Here is a 17,304-nt window from a genome sequence, read left to right as displayed (position 1 = left end):
AGAACTTCGTGTTTTATGGCGAAATGTCAAACTTTGGCGGGACGCCACGGCAAGGGTGTTTGGTGAAAACTCAATTTTTTTGATAACTTTTGATCACAAAGGTCTTAAGATGAAGCTGACCCGATATGAAGTTGATCGGATGAAATCTGTAGGAGGAGTTCGTCGAAGTACGAGGCATGGAAATGGTCAAAACAAGGACAAAATGGCACATTAAGAGCAAAATGGCGGACTTCCTGTTGCATGTTGGGTATAGCTCCAAGAGACATTTTAGTGTGGCTCGATGAAATACATATGCCCACCGAATTTCGTTCGCCTACATCAAACTGAAAGGTGGGGCTCGCCATTTTAAACTTTCCAGGGGGCGCTCTTGAGCCGTTTTGCCACGCCTATTTCCGTCACCCATGAATTATCAAATTTTTCACCGGGACTGACGTATCTGCAAAGTTTCATCCGTTTTCATCGATGTTTAGGCCGCCGAAAAGGCATTTGTTTGGGGAGAAGAAGAAGAAGAAGAATAACTAGAAAATTGCATTTCCTGCAGAAAATGCGTGTGAATGCTGAGCAGCTGAACGGAATAGCAAAAGCATTGCTGAAAATGCATGAATGTGAAAAAATCTGAAATGTCAAATGCATCACACCTGAATGGTTGAAAATCCTGGAAGCTGAAAAGCCTGGAAGCTGAAAAACCCTGAAGCTTAGCTGAACTGTGAAACTGGCAGAATTGGAAGCTGAAGTGCATTACATCAAGAAGCTAAGAACTTAAATACATTGCTACAAATGCTGAAAGATAAACTGTTACACTGTAATGATGGAATGTATAGCTAAAAGGATTGGAAGCTGAAAAACCTGGAAACTTAGCTGAAATATAAAACTGGCAGAGTTGGAATCTGAACTGCATTGCCTTAATAAGCTAAAACTTTAATACAGTGCTACAAAAGCTGGAAGATCAACTGTAATACTGTCAAAGCTGAAACATGGAATAAATGATGGATTTTATTGATAAAAAGCTTGTAGGCTGGAAAACCTGGAAGCTTAGATGAAAATAAAAAAAACAAAGTGAAACTTGTTGGAAAGTTGAAACTTGGTTTTGTGAAACCTCCAATGCATCTGTATCTCCACTGTGTCAGGAAGCTGAAAAATCGGGAAGCTTAGCTGAAATTTCAAACTGTCAGAATTGGAAGCTTAACTGCATTACCTAAAGAAGAACTTATATACGTATAGAGTAGTTTAAGCTTTGAACTGAGCCTTTAGCTTGCAAGTTGTTTAAATTCTGTTTATTGACCCCTCTGAAGAAAATGTGTCCTTGCGGTGTGAAAACAGGCATAATAGTACTATTAATGAGAAAAAATATTTATATATATATATATACACAAAATAATTTTTAAACGGTTTGAATAATATCTAAATGAGTATAAAGCATGAAAAGTATATTTATACATAAGCATAAGTCATCATTGAGCAGCCTACCAGTTGTGTCTTACATTTTGTTCATGATGACCTGAACATAGAAAGTAGTTTTTCTAAGAATTAGCTACATCAGAAGAAAATGTCACATATAATATCTAATGATCTAAAATAAAATACAATAAAAAAGAAGAAAAAAAGATTATACAGTAGATTATAAAATGTATTAGACCACTATGGTGACTTATAGTTTCATAAATTGAAAAGCTGTACAAAAAGTAAAAATAAATAAATAAAAGGTATTAATGAGTTTACAGCCTAAAGATTGTCATTCTGAATATTTCATGGTGTGAAAAGATTAAGCCTGTTTTAACTGCTCTAATATTAACGCAAAATCCATAACTCATCACCACATTTTGTTTAATGCCTTTTTAACGTGTGAAACAATGTGGTGGTGATTTATGGTTTGTTATGTTAATAAGAGCAGTTAAAACAGACCAGTCAAATCTGGCCTGAAACACTATAATAAGAAGGTAGCCACAAGCAAAAGCTTAAAAGAACCTTAAAATCAATTCTAAAAGAAACAGGTGGCCAGTGCAGTTCAGCTAAAAATGGAGAGATGTGCTCATTCTTCTAGTCAGTTAAAAGAGATCAAGAGAGACCAGTAAATAGTGCATTGCAAAAACTAATAAATAATAATAATAATAAATAATAATAATAATAATAAAGGAAAATGCAAAAAAAGAAAACAACATAAATAACAAAACAAGATATGATATATAAATTGATAAGATAAAGTGGTTGTTTAAAATAAAATATTAACTTAGAAATGTTTTCATATTTAAATGTGTAATTTAGTGAAATTAAATGAATAATCATTATAACAAAAAACTGTATATAAATAATTTAAAATGATCATGAATGTTTGGTTTATAAATTAAAAAATAATATTAAATATAACACAATTTAAAAATTATTAAGACACTGTATGCCCCTGATTGGTCCGGTCACAAAGCAATTTCTGGAAATTGTTCTAGATAGGGAGAAAGCCAGACTAATCTGTGGAGAGAAACGGAATGTGGGCTTGTGAGGTCAGGATAGTCTCACCAGTCTAGAGTAATCGTGATCATGTTTTAGGCTATCCTGAGGCTGAGTAATCGTGACTGTGCCTGCCTTAGGTTGTCCCAAAAGTTTGCAGGTGGGATCTTACCCGTCTTTGGCTATCCAGCCTTCCATACCCGCCTAGTGTAGGATACCAGTTTCACTTTTTGGCTGAGTAATCGTGACTGTGCCTGCCTTAGGTTGTCCCAAAAGTTTGCAGGTGGGATCTTACCCGTCTTTGGCTATCCAGCCTTCCATACCCGCCTAGTGTAGGATACCAGTTTCACTTTTTGGCTGAGTAATTGTGACTGTGCCTGCCTTAGGTTGTCCCAAAAGTTTGCAGGTGGGATCTTACCCGTCTTTGGCTATCCAGCCTTCCATACCCGCCTAGTGTAGGATACCAGTTTCACTTTTTGGCTGAGTAATTGTGACTGTGCCTGCCTTAGGTTGTCCCAAAAGTTTGCAGGTGGGATCTTACCCGTCTTTGGCTATCCAGCCTTCCATACCCGCCTAGTGTAGGATACCAGTTTCACTTTTTGGCTGAGTAATTGTGACTGTGCCTGCCTTAGGTTGTCCCAAAAGTTTGAGTGGGATTTTACCTGTCATTGGCTAACCAGCATTCCATACTCGCCTATTGTAGGAAACTGACTTGGTATGAATGTCATAATCACCATAGTTGGCTGTGTCCATCAGCAATGGCATGAATGCCATCATTAGCAGTTTCTGGTTTGTTTTGTTTGCTTCAAACCTGTGTCAATAGCCAGGCAATGATTGAGGCTAGTAATCTTTGCATTGGTTCAGCTAATATTTGTGTCTCGTCAACACTGTAAATGAGGGAAACCTCAGTGCTTTACAAGTATAAAGATTTGAAATGAAAAATAAAAAAATACTTCCAGAAATTACATTGTGACCGGACCAGTCAGGGACTGATTATACCCTCAAAGGATTACTCCACTAACCAAACTACAAACTACAAAGCATTGCAAGTGCATTTAGCTTCCAGTGGTGTTAAGTGTTTTGTCAAGTTCATATGAGGACGTGCAGCGGGGGTGTGGTAACCTGTCCATTTTGCTTGCAATTCCAGTGTTGTGTTTTGTCAATGTTGTTCTGTCAGGAATAAAGTCATAACAGTCTGAAGATTTAGGAGGGCCAGTCCTGGTGTGGCAACCTCTCTGCAGCAGGAGAGCAGTAGAAGAGCTTAAACTGTCTGGTAGGCAGGAGGGCAGTGGTGTTGTGAATCCTTTTACAGTCTTGTGTGGCTCCTGGGCCCGCCCCCTCCTGGCTGGGGCTGGGGAAGCAGGGGACACCACAGCCCCCATGTCCTTGGAAGAGGAGTAGGACCGAGCCAGCAGGGTTCTCATCGTGCCCCTGGCGGGCCTCCTGGCCTTCTCTGCAGGGGGCTCTGGGGAAGGCTTGGGGGATGCAGGCTGCCCTGATGGAGGTAGGCTCTTTGACACCAACACAATTTCTCTTGGTGGTCCACCTGGGCCTCTGGTCCTCTCTCATCACTGACCTCCACCTGCAACAAGACACATTATTCTAGAGTGCATCCCAAGGACAACAACCAAGAACATACACACATTTGGTGGCAATGATATAAAACACAATTTTCTATTTGAATTCCATACTGTACCTTGAAACGACTTCTTGATCGTCTGGGGGCTGCTGGTACAGATGTGGGTTTGTACTGGGCTGGGGACAGTTCCACCTCGAATGGTAGCTTGGGAACAGGCTTAGCAGCCCCTCTGTGCTGAGGTGGGTGACCGAGTCAACCTCTGCTGTGAGGTGGGATCCTCCGTCCATCCCTCCCTCCCTCCCAGCCTCTATGTCTCTCACTCTCTGCGAGGCTGGGGCAGCAGGCCAGGTGGTGAGGCCTGCTGCAACGGAGGATCCACCTACTTTGGTTGCATTGAGAATATTGTACTACATTTCTGATAAATTGTGATCTATTAAAATGTGCTATGCCAAAGTACTCTTTTACATAATGTCTGTTAAACTATGCTCTTACATTCTATGCTTTGTTAAACTGGTAATCTATACTTAAATCTGAATATTTTAATACTTTAATCTAATATTTTAAAATATGCCTTGTTAGAGAGAATTCCACAAAGTTTTGCTTGAAACAATTGTTGTCAAATATGTCTTGCTTTATATTAGTTAGATCCTCCATCCGTCCCTCCCTCCCTCCCAGCCTCTATTTCCCTCACTCTGCGAGGCTGGGGCAGCAGGCCAAGTGGTGAGGCCTGCTGCAATGGAGGATCTATCTACTTTGGATGCATTAAGAATATTGTACTACATTTCTGATAAATTGTGATATAATGTGCTATGTCAAAGTACTCTTTTAAACAATATCTGTTAAACTATGCTCTTTCATTCTATGTCTTGTTAAACTGCTAATCTATATTTGAATCTGAATATTTTAATACTTTAAACTATGCTTTTTTAGACAAAATTCCACAAAGTTTTGCTTGAAGCAATTGTTGTCAAATATGTCTTGCTTTATATAAGTTAGCCTTCATTTTTATTGAATTGTAAAATATCACATACTGAGTAGACCAGCTAAACAAGCTCATACTGAAAATGTTTAAGTTTACTCGCAAGTCATTTGCATTTTCTCTTTATCTCTAAAACTCAGCTGACTTCTTTATGAACTGTTCGAGGACATTACACAGTATACAGGGTCGTGGTAGCTATAATAGGTTTTCATTACACCAGAATGGAGACAACGCTGTGGTTGGGAAATGAAAATGAGGTCTAGCAGTGTGTTCTTCTCTGTAGTTGCAGCAGTGATGAGTTGTGCATATCCTCTGGACTGAAACAGCTCAAGTATTGGTTTACGTGCGTTGGAGAAGAGATTCTCGTTGAAATCGCCACAGACAAGGATGGGATGACAATCCATGATCTCCAATGAGTCCAAAAGGCTTCCCAGGTTAGACAGGAATGATCTCACACTGTAGTCTGGAGGTCTGTATACGGCTGCAATCAATGCGCTCACTGGGGCCTCAACCTTCAAAGCCAAAAACTCAAGGTCAATTACGTTATCTATGTACCGCTTTTCACACACTCTAATGTGGTTTTTCACATAAACAGCAACTCCACCACCACCTATGTTGTTTATTTGTGGAAAATTGGTGTAGGACAGGTGTCTATTGCGTTTGAACATGTTGTAGCCCTCTAAATGGAGACTCTGTGCAACGAAGGAGCCTTGTAGGTGGGTTTCTGTGAGACACAAAACATCTGCAAGACACAGTTCATGGTGGCTCTTGATGTCACTGACATGATGAGATGGCAATCCTTCTGTGTTATGGTGAACGATGGTCAGAGTGTCGTGTCTGTTTAATGTTTGTTTGATGTAAAGAAGAGGCATCATGTCGTCCAAACTGACTTGTCTCATGGTCTCTAGGGCTGCAGTGATTTCTCGATTGGCATATATTTTTCTCTCATCCATATCCAGGATGTGCAGTCCACTGAGAGAGGTCACTCTGCTGACAGCTACATAGGCCATGCCGGGTTCAAAAATGTGTTTAAGCGAGACTACAGCTGATGTCCTTGTCATACCTTGAACCTTATGTATTGTACAAGCAAAGGCAAGCTTTATAGGGAACTGTCTCCGTACCACTCCTTTCTGTTTCAGATTATCCTCTGCTCTCTCAATGTACACTAGATTGTTGGGTCCTCCTGGTACTCTGTTACAGTAATTCCTTCCAGCCGTTTCATCATCCATTTTGAGCCCAAGCATAGTGACGTGTGAAAAACCATTTTGTTCGGAGGTTACTACCCTGACTAGTGTAGCGAACGATCCATTCACCAATCCCTGAGACACGTCTATGTTTCTGGTGAGCATGACACGAGCACCCTCAGCAACGTTGAGTGTATCTGGTAAATCATTTTTGCATCCTTTAAATGGTTTGACTTGTCGTGCCATTCTGCCGGTGTGTGGGTCCTTTTTATAGTCATCTGCATCAATGATGGTGATATGAGAATGGAGCACAGCCAATGTTGCAGAGTTGTGTGAATCAACTTGTTTATTAGTTGCAAAAATGTGCAGGACGTCAGTTGGACAAAGTGCTGGTTCGGTGATGGTCTGTGACAGTAAAGCTCTGTCTGCTTCAGACAACGCATGTGACTTATCTTTCACGCGGATGCGGTTCAGCATTTCTGCAAAGGCGACATCATCCTTCTGACGCATAATCTCAGTGAGAGTTATCATCTGAAAGTGTTCCTGCCAGAGGTCAAGCTCACGTGGGTCATATACACAGAGGGTCTTGGACTGTCTCACAGGTGGTAGCTGATAAAAGTCTCCAACAGCTATGACTGACATACCTCCAAAGGGACTCTGGCTGCCTTTGATCTGCTTGAGTCTCACATCCACATAGGCAAAAAGGGGCTTGGACACCATGGACACTTCATCAATGACAAGGATTTCAGCATTTAAAAGTTCACATCTGACTTCATCCAATTTGTTACCAAGTCCTTGAAATGGAGGTTTTAGGCTTCGCGGCAGCTTGAGGAGAGAGTGCAGTGTTGTACCTGATATATTAAAGGCTGCAGTTCCGGTGAAAGCAGTCAACAGGACAGTGGGATTTGATATGTCAGCCTCCTCAGCACGTCTCGGCAGCTTGCACAGTATCTTAGATGCCTCTGAATAGATGCACTTGATGAGATGTGACTTTCCTGTTCCAGCACCACCATTTATGTAATAAAAAAACGGCTCTGGATTTAGGCAACAGATGCGCTTTATGCATCAGTCTCTAACTGCATAGAATACACATGCTTGTTTCTGATTGAGATTCTGATACATGTGGCGTAACAGTGTGGGGTCTATTGCAGGGGGCTCTCTGATGGCTCTGACTTCTGTTGCTGCAGCAGCCTGATTACTGTACTCTGGGACATTATCTTGTACATGTTCATGATCTGGCTCTCTTGCCTCCAGTTCTTCAATACACTCCAACCTCACTGCCTCGGATTCTGGCGCCAGATTACACCATTCATCAATCACGCCTCTGTTCTGTTCAAACTCCTCCATTGCATTCTCAATTTCTTCACTGTTTTTCTCATATTTGTCTCTGTTTCGTTTGACAACGTGTGGGACATACTCTCCATAGTTAGAACCTGGTAGTTGAACCCAGCCACCATTGTAGAATGACTCATACGTGGGTAAAGACGGTCTTTTCAGTTCCTGGTCTGATCGGTGAGGAATGTACAGTTTCAGTAATGTGCCATAATACTTCTCGGGATATTTCTCCTGTGATGTGCGATAATATCTGATGATAGCGGGCTTGTCTGTGTTTCTCCTTTGAACAAATCCCATGTCATTCAGCAGGGGCAAAACATTTTTACCTTTTGTCTGTCGGCCATAGACAATTCTGCAAGTAGAGGCAAAATCAGCCAAGCACATCTCCTCAAACTCTGGTGTTTCAGGTCTGGCTTTGTATTTGTCTGTCAAAGACGTCGCCCACACATTGTCACTTTCTGATGTTGTGCTCTCTAGGTATGCCATGGGGCGACTCATTCTCAGTGGGTTGTCATCTGTTGGTATGAATATGACACCGCGCGAGCACTTCTTCATGCTGATTCCACATGCACGAGTCACACACTCCTGAGCACTGACCTCTCTCTTTTTGGAATAAGCCTGCATAATCTCCCTCATTTCATCACATTCATTGGCATACTCCCGGTTTCCTGAGTTCAGAATCAGTGTTTTAAGATACTCACTTACAGCGTTCTCACTTTTGCATATATATGTGCAAATATAATGTATTAAACTGAAATAATTGAGTACAAACTGCACATCAATGTTAGCGTCCCAAGCATCGAGTAGATAGGGGTTGTATCCATTTACCCAGCAGTCTTTTGGATCACGTTTCAGTACCAGTACGCTGGATTTGTTCATCATCTGCAGGTATCCCTCATAATCACAGAGTGTTAAGTTACATTGAGTCAGTAGCTGCTCTAAACTCAGGGAGGCGGCGGCAGGTTGATTCAAAAGCAGGTTCAGTGGTCTAAGCTTGTCCTTAGCTGTTTCCAGTTCGACTGGATCATCTCCAGGTCTTGTTATCATTGTCTCTTTGGAGGGTGGTTTGGGAAATCCAAAACGGCATCCAGAGCCTAGACTTTTGAAACATGTCCTTGTGTGGTTTTTGCTGTGTATTTGCACTTCTGTTACTTTCTTATACAGTTCAGGTTGTGTATGTGGATCGGGTAGCTGGGCTGTGATATATTTGGACACAAAATTACATACAGTCTGATCATCATCTTGCTCAAACACAGGTGCACCTTCTACCCATATGAGACAGTGTATGTGTGGGCTTCCTCTGTGTTGAAATTCCACGCGGTAAAAGAAGTCAACAACTTTGCCAAGGGGCTGCGCAGGAGACAAGATTAAATCTCTGTATAAGGCCTCAACACGTTTATCAAACATGCGCATTGTTGTCACAGGATTGCTTCTCAGTATGTCACACTTTGTGGACCAGTCAAGATCCTCAAAATTAACCTCCTCACCCTGCTGAGTTTTTATTGCCTCAATCACCTCAGGCCAACGCATTTCTGCTGCTGAAAATGTACAAAAGAATGTAGGACTTCCCAATTGTCTGATCATGGCAAAAAGATCTTTTGTTGTTTTTTCCCAGTAGGCTGGCGTCCCTCTCAATGGCTGCATGAATCTGACTGCATCTTTATTTCTCACCAGTCTCTCAACCTCGCGTCGGTCTTGCAACATTCCTGAGGTTATTCTGCGTCCATCTCTGGTGAAAGGTTTTCCTTTACGTAACTGTATTGTCATGCTGGAAGTGGCCAAATGTATTTCAGTCACAAACTGTGCAAAGAACAAATAGTTTGTATCTCTGGCAAACCGATTGTCGACACCGAAAAGCCTTGTTTTGAAATAACTACTGGGTGTTAATCTAATGGGTCTCTTTTCATCCAGTGTGTTTTGACCAGTGGGAAACTGAACAGGGAAAGACATGGCTTCTAGCTTAGGTGTTCTGAAAAAGCTGACTGGAGTATTCCTTTCTGCAGGGGCAACAGAGTAGATTCCTTCACTAAAACATAATATCTCCTCTGAAACATCACGTGGCTGAAGGCATGATTCTAGAGCAAGACCTCCATTAGGCATGTCACCCTCCTGTTCTGGATCATCTCTCTGCTCCTGAGGTTGACCGACATCACTAGGCAGCACGTCATTGTTTTGTTGCTCATTTTCAGGATCCTTTTCTGCCTCACGCAGTGCATTGCTCTCACACCTGTCAATTTCCATCAAATCAGCTTCATCATAATCATCGTCATCATCATCCTCATCATCATCATCATCGGGAAGTGTTGGATCACATAACTCAGCCTCATCTCTGATAGTTACATCCTCATACTGTGGGTGAATGTGTTTGAGTTTATGCAGCGCCTGCACTAGTTTGGACCAGGTAACAGTCTGGAACAGCTGATGACCTCTGTAACACAACCGTCTCTTCAGTTTTACTCTCATGACTTGAGACTCACTTCTCAGTCTGGGCAGAGCATTGACTGTCTCCTGTACCTCCGATGGGACACAAACAACGTTACCGCGGATTGATCTCTGTCGGCCTTTGGGAAGAGGAATAATTTTTGCAAATGTAATGCATTTGGCTATGAGATGTCTCTCCAGTATGTTGAGATCAGACAGTTCAGGAGGGATGTCGGCGAGCTCTAACTTGTTTGCCACAGCGAGGGTTGGCATGGTTCCATTCTTTAGATGATTATGGCAGGTGTAACAAATCCACTCTCTCCTTCTCTCATCAGGCACCTTGCACTGTTGTTCATTCCTGCAGTCAACATGACACACATGGACATACTTTCCTGTCAGGCATGCTGCAACCACGGCTGGATTTTTGATGTAATATGACCTTGTGCAGGGTCGTACCTGGTTTGGAAATGATGCCTTATGACAGACAGTGCACACATAAGTGGGGCCGGCCTTTATTTTTGATCTGAAAAGAGATATGGCCTCTTTGATCAGAGGGTTGTCACTCTCACGTGTTTGTCTATGTATCCATCTGTATTTATGTTTTATTTTCGCTGCACATTTCATGTTACTCCTAAATGCAAGATTGTTCTTATACCTGTCTCGCATTCTCTGTTTCATTAGTTGTCTGTGTCTCACCCTGAATGCTTGGTCATGTACATAACGCTGAGTGATATAAGATCGCTGCCTCTTGTTTCGTCTCTGCTGGAAATCCACATTGTCTCTGTACCTGTTAGTAACGTACTTTATTTGTCTCTGTTTGAATTCAACATTGTGTCTGTACCTGTTTGTAATATAATGCATTTGTCTCTGTTTGAATACAACATTGTGTCTGTACCTGTTTGTAATATAATGCATTTGTCTCTGTTTGAATTCAACATTGTGTCTGTACCTGTTAGTAATATAATGCATTTGTCTCTGTTTGAATTCAACATTGTGTCTGTACCTGTTAGTAATATATTGCATTTTTCTCTGCTTAAAATCAATGTTTTGTCTGTATTTGTTATTAATATATATTTTTTTACTCTGCCTAAAGTCAACGTTTTCTTTATAACGTGTTGCTATATTATTTATTTTCTTTTGTCGTAATTCAGAATTGTTACGATAGCGGTTGGTAACATACTCTCGCTTTCCTTGTCTAAATTCTTCATTCGAATATTTCCTTCTTGAGAGAGATTTTTTCTTTGCTTTATACGTTTCATTTGAAGCATACTTTTCCTTTTCTTTCATTTTTTGATTCTCCTTTCTTTGGGATGCCTTTTCAGAGAGCAATTGTCTCCTTTTAAATTTTTTCATTTGCTGTTTAGTAAGTTTTGACAGTTTACTTGAGATGTCATGTAAGACATTATCACTGGCAAGAGTATTTATCAGTGGAGCAGATAAGTTTGATTCGTGTCTCACAGGTATAGAGGTGGTGTTAGTGGACATTCCCTCTGTGGCATCAGTGTTTGTCCTTGCTGCAGTTGAGTTTGACTCACTTTGAGGAGTGTCATGTGACGTGACAGAATTCAAGCCTGATGGTTCTGGTTCAGGTTCCGTATCAGTGGATAATACTTCACATACATCAGAGTCAACAGTGTTTACCTTTGGAGCACTCAGGCTTGACTCATTTTGAAGAGCAGTTGATAAAGCAGCAGTGTGAGTTGTAGGCCGACTCTCTGTGTCTGGGATGGCATTGTTCAGGTTGACTCTGTTCACATTGTAAAACTCCACAGGCTTCAACTCATAGTTACAGGAGGACTGTGTGCCCAAAATATTGTGATACTTTATGAGCCTGTCAATCATATCACTAAGATGTGTGAATGTCAGCATGACAGCAGTAGGCCTACCACTAGTGCGTGAACCCGGGAGGAGGGGCAAACCATCGGCTGTTCTGGAGTGTGGGTCAAAGAAGCCATATCTGCCTGTTCTGGTTCTGAATACGGCAATACATAACCCTGTCATCAACAGCAACGCATACTGCACATCTGATAACAAGCAGCTCAATCCTGCCTCTAGGTCCAGAAAGCTATCTACAGCTCCAGGTAGAGGGTCTCCTAATGAGCCATATCTGGAAAGGTGTTCCATGTTCACATGGTGTGTAAACCTGCGTGCTGGGGCTTCATGGGGTAGCTCGTCAGTAGTCAAAAAGATGTGTTGAGGAAACCTTTTCCTGGCGTGTTGATACATTACATCACCCTTATCCAAAACGAGGTCGAGGTCTGCTCTGGTGATGTTTTCATTCTCATGAAGGAATGCAAGGAAAGTTAGTGAATTACATGTACACTGGGTATTTCTAAATGGGCCGTATCTAGGAGAATCCTGGCTGCGGGATGCACGGACATGTTTTACAGAAGGCTGATCTCCCAGGTTTATAGAGTCTGCATGAGAAGGTCCTGCTACACATGGATCATCACGTCCCCTTGTTACACTGTCTGCGTGGGATACCTGTGGTTGACATGACATATCACTTTGACCTCTGTGGTTTACCTGGTAAGCATGAGATGGCCCTGGTACACACGGATCATCACTGTGCAGTCCTCTCTTTACAATGTCTGCATAAGATACCTGTGGTACACACGAAGCATCACGTTGACCTCCCTGTGTTACACTCTGAGCACGAGACGCTGCAGACACCTTGACCTCTCCAGGGCTCTGAGGACCAGCACATTCTTCCTGTTCAGTTGTTGCACAGTGAAGCTCAGTTGACTGTTGGCAGCGCAGTCTTGCAGCTTGGGACCTCTTACACTTCTTTGGCATTGTTGTTGTGCTCCAAAACCACAAATCTTAATGTTTTACTTATGTTGTACACAACCAAAATGTTAAACACAATATTAGTGATAAAGATTACTGTGTAGCAGGTTCAGAAGATAGATTAAAGCTGTCTGCTTTTAGTAATTAAAAGCACTTAGGAATAGTAATTAGAACTGGGATTCAGAAAATTAACACAGCCTTAATGTGTCTTTACAATATGTGTATGTATGCCTATTCTGATCAAAAAGATAAATTATATGCACTGTATATGTAGATCAGATACAATTAGTGTACTTATGAAATATATGAAAGCAACAGATTGTATTGTTTTGACTTTGTATTTAGTTATAAAGCATACAATTCAGTACAAACAAGTTGAAAAGTAATGTAATTAACTAATTCAGTGTACTGTATACAATCTAGAATGTAAATCTGTGGCTATTCAGATTAAAAATTAATTATATTATTCTCAATTCACTTCTGTATAGAATAGAATAGAAAAGAACAGAATAGGGGAGAGAGAGGCTTGTAAATGGAAATGCTTGTAAATGGAAATGCTTGTAAATGGAAATGCTTGTAAACAGAAGGCTGGTAAGAGAGGTTCTTCAAAACTGGGTTCTCAAAATTGGGTTCTCAAAATTGGGTTCTCAAACTTGGGTTCTCAAACAGGGTTCCAAAAACAGGGTTGTAAATGCTTGTAAAGGCTTGTAAAGGCTTGTAAAGGCTTGTAAATGCTTGTAAAGGCTTGTAAAGGCTTGTAAAGGCTTGTAAAGGCTTGTAAATGCTTGTAAAAAGATAGAGTGGGACAGAGAGATTCAGCAAGATAGAATGCTTGTCAAAAGGAGATGTCTTGTAAAAAAAGATAGAGTGGGACAGAGAGATTCAGCAAGATAGAATGCTTGTCAAGTAGAAAGCTTTGAGAAAAGCTGTTTTTGTGGTTGCAGTAGCAACAGTAGCAGCAGTAGCAACAGCAGCGACGGAAGCAACGGCAACAGTACACCTGTATGAGAGAGAGAGAGAGAGAGAGAGAGAGAGAGAGAGAGAGAGAGAGGGAGAGAGAGAGAGAGTCATTAATATATTGTTGGTGTGAATGTGTCTCAGTATGTACTGTATGTATGTGTGAGTGTTTCAGTGGTGACTGTGAGAGTTTCGATAGTGAATGTAAGTGTTTGAGTGGTGACTGTGAAAGTGTTTCAATAGTGAATGTAAGAGTGTTTCACTAGTAGATGTGAGTGTCTCAATATTTAAGTCCCCTTCATCTCTTGATCTTATCTAACAGGGACATTCCTGCATGTTTGCCCACCGCTTATGGAAGAATATTCCCATTTCAACAATATTGTCTATTGTCTCCAGTGTGCTGGCAAACGTTGTTGCATACAGGGCTTAGCTCCGCCCTACACGATTGTGATTGGTTTTAGTACTATGTCTGACTGCCAGAGTATGTGTTTCAGTAGTATGTCTGAGTGTCTCAGTATGGGTGATTGTTTCAGTGGTGATTGTGTTTCAATAGTGAATGTTAGAGTGTTTCTGTAGTGAGTGTGAGTGTCTCAATATTTAAGTCCCCTCCATCTCTTGATCTTTACAATGCAAAACAAGTAATGAGAACCGCTAGTAGAGATTTTGTTCCAAATCCCATATATGAACATGGTGAATAAAACAAACAGTTCTCTCAATACTCCTTAAGCTATTAATTAGCTAAACCATAACCTATCCTATATGTACATGACCTTATATGGTTGTACCATGACGGACCAAGCTACCGACACCAATTACAAGACATTACATAGAGTGGTGAGGTCTGATGTCATTGTGGTTAATAGAGACTCCCACACTGCAGTTAAAAGTTAAAACACTCATATGACTCAAGTCATATAGAAAATTGCATTTCCAAAATGACGATATCACCTCATCACTCTACAGGCCTTACCCACAACTGTATAATCAAAATATATCTTCCACAATGGTTAACTTACCAGAGTCACTGTCAAACATGGGGATAAAGAGAAAAGAGGCAACAACAAAGTGCACAGGTTAGCGTGACTAGTACAATACACTGAAATGCTAATAGTGGTAATAGTGTTTTATGCTGTCCATGAGGGGGCGCTAGCCTTTATGTTCATTGTGGTACTATGGGAAGATCAAATCAACTTCAAAGTTCAGCTCTAATGTATTTTAATGGCTAAACTTGGCTGTATGAAAACAAAATTGCAAACATGCAGCATCTAAAAGCCCTGGACCAGCAGGGCTGAGACAGCCACAGAGTATTAGAGTGAAATATAATCTCCCAACATTAAATAGTTAGGATTATGGCAACAGAAAGCAAAAGGTTTATGTTCTCACCTCTTCGCTTCGAAACACCTTTCAGGAAGTCAAATCTATGAAATATAAAACAAGAGCATTGAGACACACATCACCTTTAAATGGGACCAATTGCATTCACGTCCTACGTACGTGAGCATTATTCTGATAGGCCTGTACACTTTAAGACCATCCTTTGAAACTTACCTACATTAAACCTTCGGAATTGAATGGTACATTCGCCATTTATGATATTAGGTTATATCTGCAGTCTGTAGACTATTCCATAAACAAGCTGCGACCGTCTTATTAACGTTAGGCTAGTTAGAACTAACCTGCACGCCAAACAGCTGCCGCTAACGTTAGCTCAATACTAAGCAATCAGTGACGGTCTCTTGACATGTTGTTTATAGAATAGACTGCAATTAGCTCATAATGCCCTAAATAGCGAATGTATGCTTCAATCTCACAGGGTAAATGTTCTAATTTGATAATCAAACGGCATAATAGCTAATTTATCTTATAGAAAGCAGTATCCGTCTCGTTTTGAAAACCAACGGACGTTGAGCAGTTAGCGGCAGTTAGCGTTAGCTAGCTAACGTTACCCAACGTCCCTTGTTTAAAATAGCTAGCAAGCCAATTTGTCACTTGTCAATAATCAGACAATATAAAATATTCGACTTTTCTAATTAATTTCAATAAAAAAATACGCCTATTTGACGTTATTAGTTGAACATTTCGAGTGTAACTCGCTAGCTAGCGTTAGCCAACACCAACTCACCATGACACCGGAATGTGACGAATGAACCCGTCTACCTAGCGTGTACCTTGAGCTTGCGCGAGGGCAAAAAAAACACAAGTCTGATTATTGATGCATGAAAACTAATTTCATATTTGCTTTACATATAATGAATGCATTTGGATATATACATAAGTACATATATGAATACATTGGTATTTGTTTTTATTCATGAACAGTTCTAATTAATTTAATATGCTTTATTGACATGAATGTCAGGTGAACAATATTGCCAAAGCATCAAGGATAATACAATTCAATAATGACAAGAAAACAATTTAATAGACCTATAATAGGTCTTAAAATAGGTCAAATCAATGTGTGACTTTTCAATCATTCCCAACTACAGTGTATGAGCTCTGAAGCTCCACAAACGTATTCACATTGTCACTCAAGTTATTCGGAGTACAAACACACAAGAGGCTTAAACTGGATGTGAGCTGCTACAGGGAGCCAGTGTAGGGAATGAAGTGAAGTTGTGTGGGACAAGCATCAGCTTTCTGGACAAGCTCCAGGGGTCTGATGGCCGACACCGGGGCCCCAGCAAGGAGGGAGTAGTAGTAGTTCAGGCGGGAGACGACAGGAGCCTGGATGATCACCTGCAGCGTTTCTTCAGGGAGAAAGGGGGGCATCCTGATGTTGTAGAGCAGGAATCTGCAGTCAACTTGAATGAAACTCCTGGGCTATGTTATATAACAACATTATGCACAGATAGACAGTTTGACATGACATGAAATAAAACCACTGACGTAGCGCAAATAAAACATTTTATTTCATCCATTAAGTATGTTTAAAAGGTGATGCTATAGAAGGTTGTCTCTTTCCAGCACTGTACAGCCGGTGTGCCCGCAGACCTGCCCAGACTGGTGCTGTAGTGGTCCTGAAACACAGAAGACCCTGTGAAGAGGCTGTTAGCTGAGACAGAACTCACAATTACACGAGAAGTACAATCTGTGATTCATAGTAGACTGTTTACAGGCAGCTGTGACTGTGAGACATGATTCCAGTGCTTGGTAATTCATTTACAGGGATATACTGACAAAGACCGTGTACAGGTGTATAGTGATAAATGGGGCTACAGGGCATGGTGTAAGAAAGGAGGAGTGTGTGTGTACTGTATTTTAAGTCCAGGGCCATCCGGTTATTCTTCAGCACAGCCAGAGGAGGTGGTACCAATGTCTGGGCTCCCATCGTACGGTAAATACAGGGGACTGGTTCTCTGCTGCTCACTCCATCTCTACTCCATCTCTGCTACCAGAAAGACAAAGACTCAGAGAGTTTGTTTATTTTTTTCAACAGGTGAGCTAGTGGGTGATGCCACTTACTGTGCTAGGGAGGGTAGGATGTTGCAGTCCCCACTACAATAATTATGTTTAGGATTGGAGGCCACAGTAAGGTCCATCAGACAGATTATTGCAGATTTAGAGGGTGGAGTAATAGTGGGCCTTAAGGAGTTTGCAAGTGGCACCTATAATCA

The 17,304-nt window shown here is 41.1% G+C and overlaps 1 long non-coding RNA gene across 1 annotated transcript; it reads right to left on the bottom strand.

The window, feature by feature from the left end:
• Positions 1 to 16,577: 16,577 nt before the first annotated feature.
• LOC311327403 lies at positions 16,578 to 17,071 on the bottom strand. Its single transcript, XR_014631122.1, has 2 exons — positions 16,943 to 17,071; positions 16,578 to 16,707 (listed from the first exon to the last, which is right to left on the bottom strand). It is a non-coding gene; the product is annotated as an uncharacterized lncRNA (long non-coding RNA).
• Between the last annotated feature and the right edge of the window lie 233 nt (positions 17,072 to 17,304).

Source organism: Borostomias antarcticus, assembly GCF_949987555.1.
Source record: "Borostomias antarcticus genome assembly, chromosome: 32".
Taxonomy (NCBI): domain Eukaryota; kingdom Metazoa; phylum Chordata; class Actinopteri; order Stomiiformes; family Stomiidae; genus Borostomias; species Borostomias antarcticus.
This window is presented reverse-complemented; position numbering and strand designations above follow the sequence as displayed.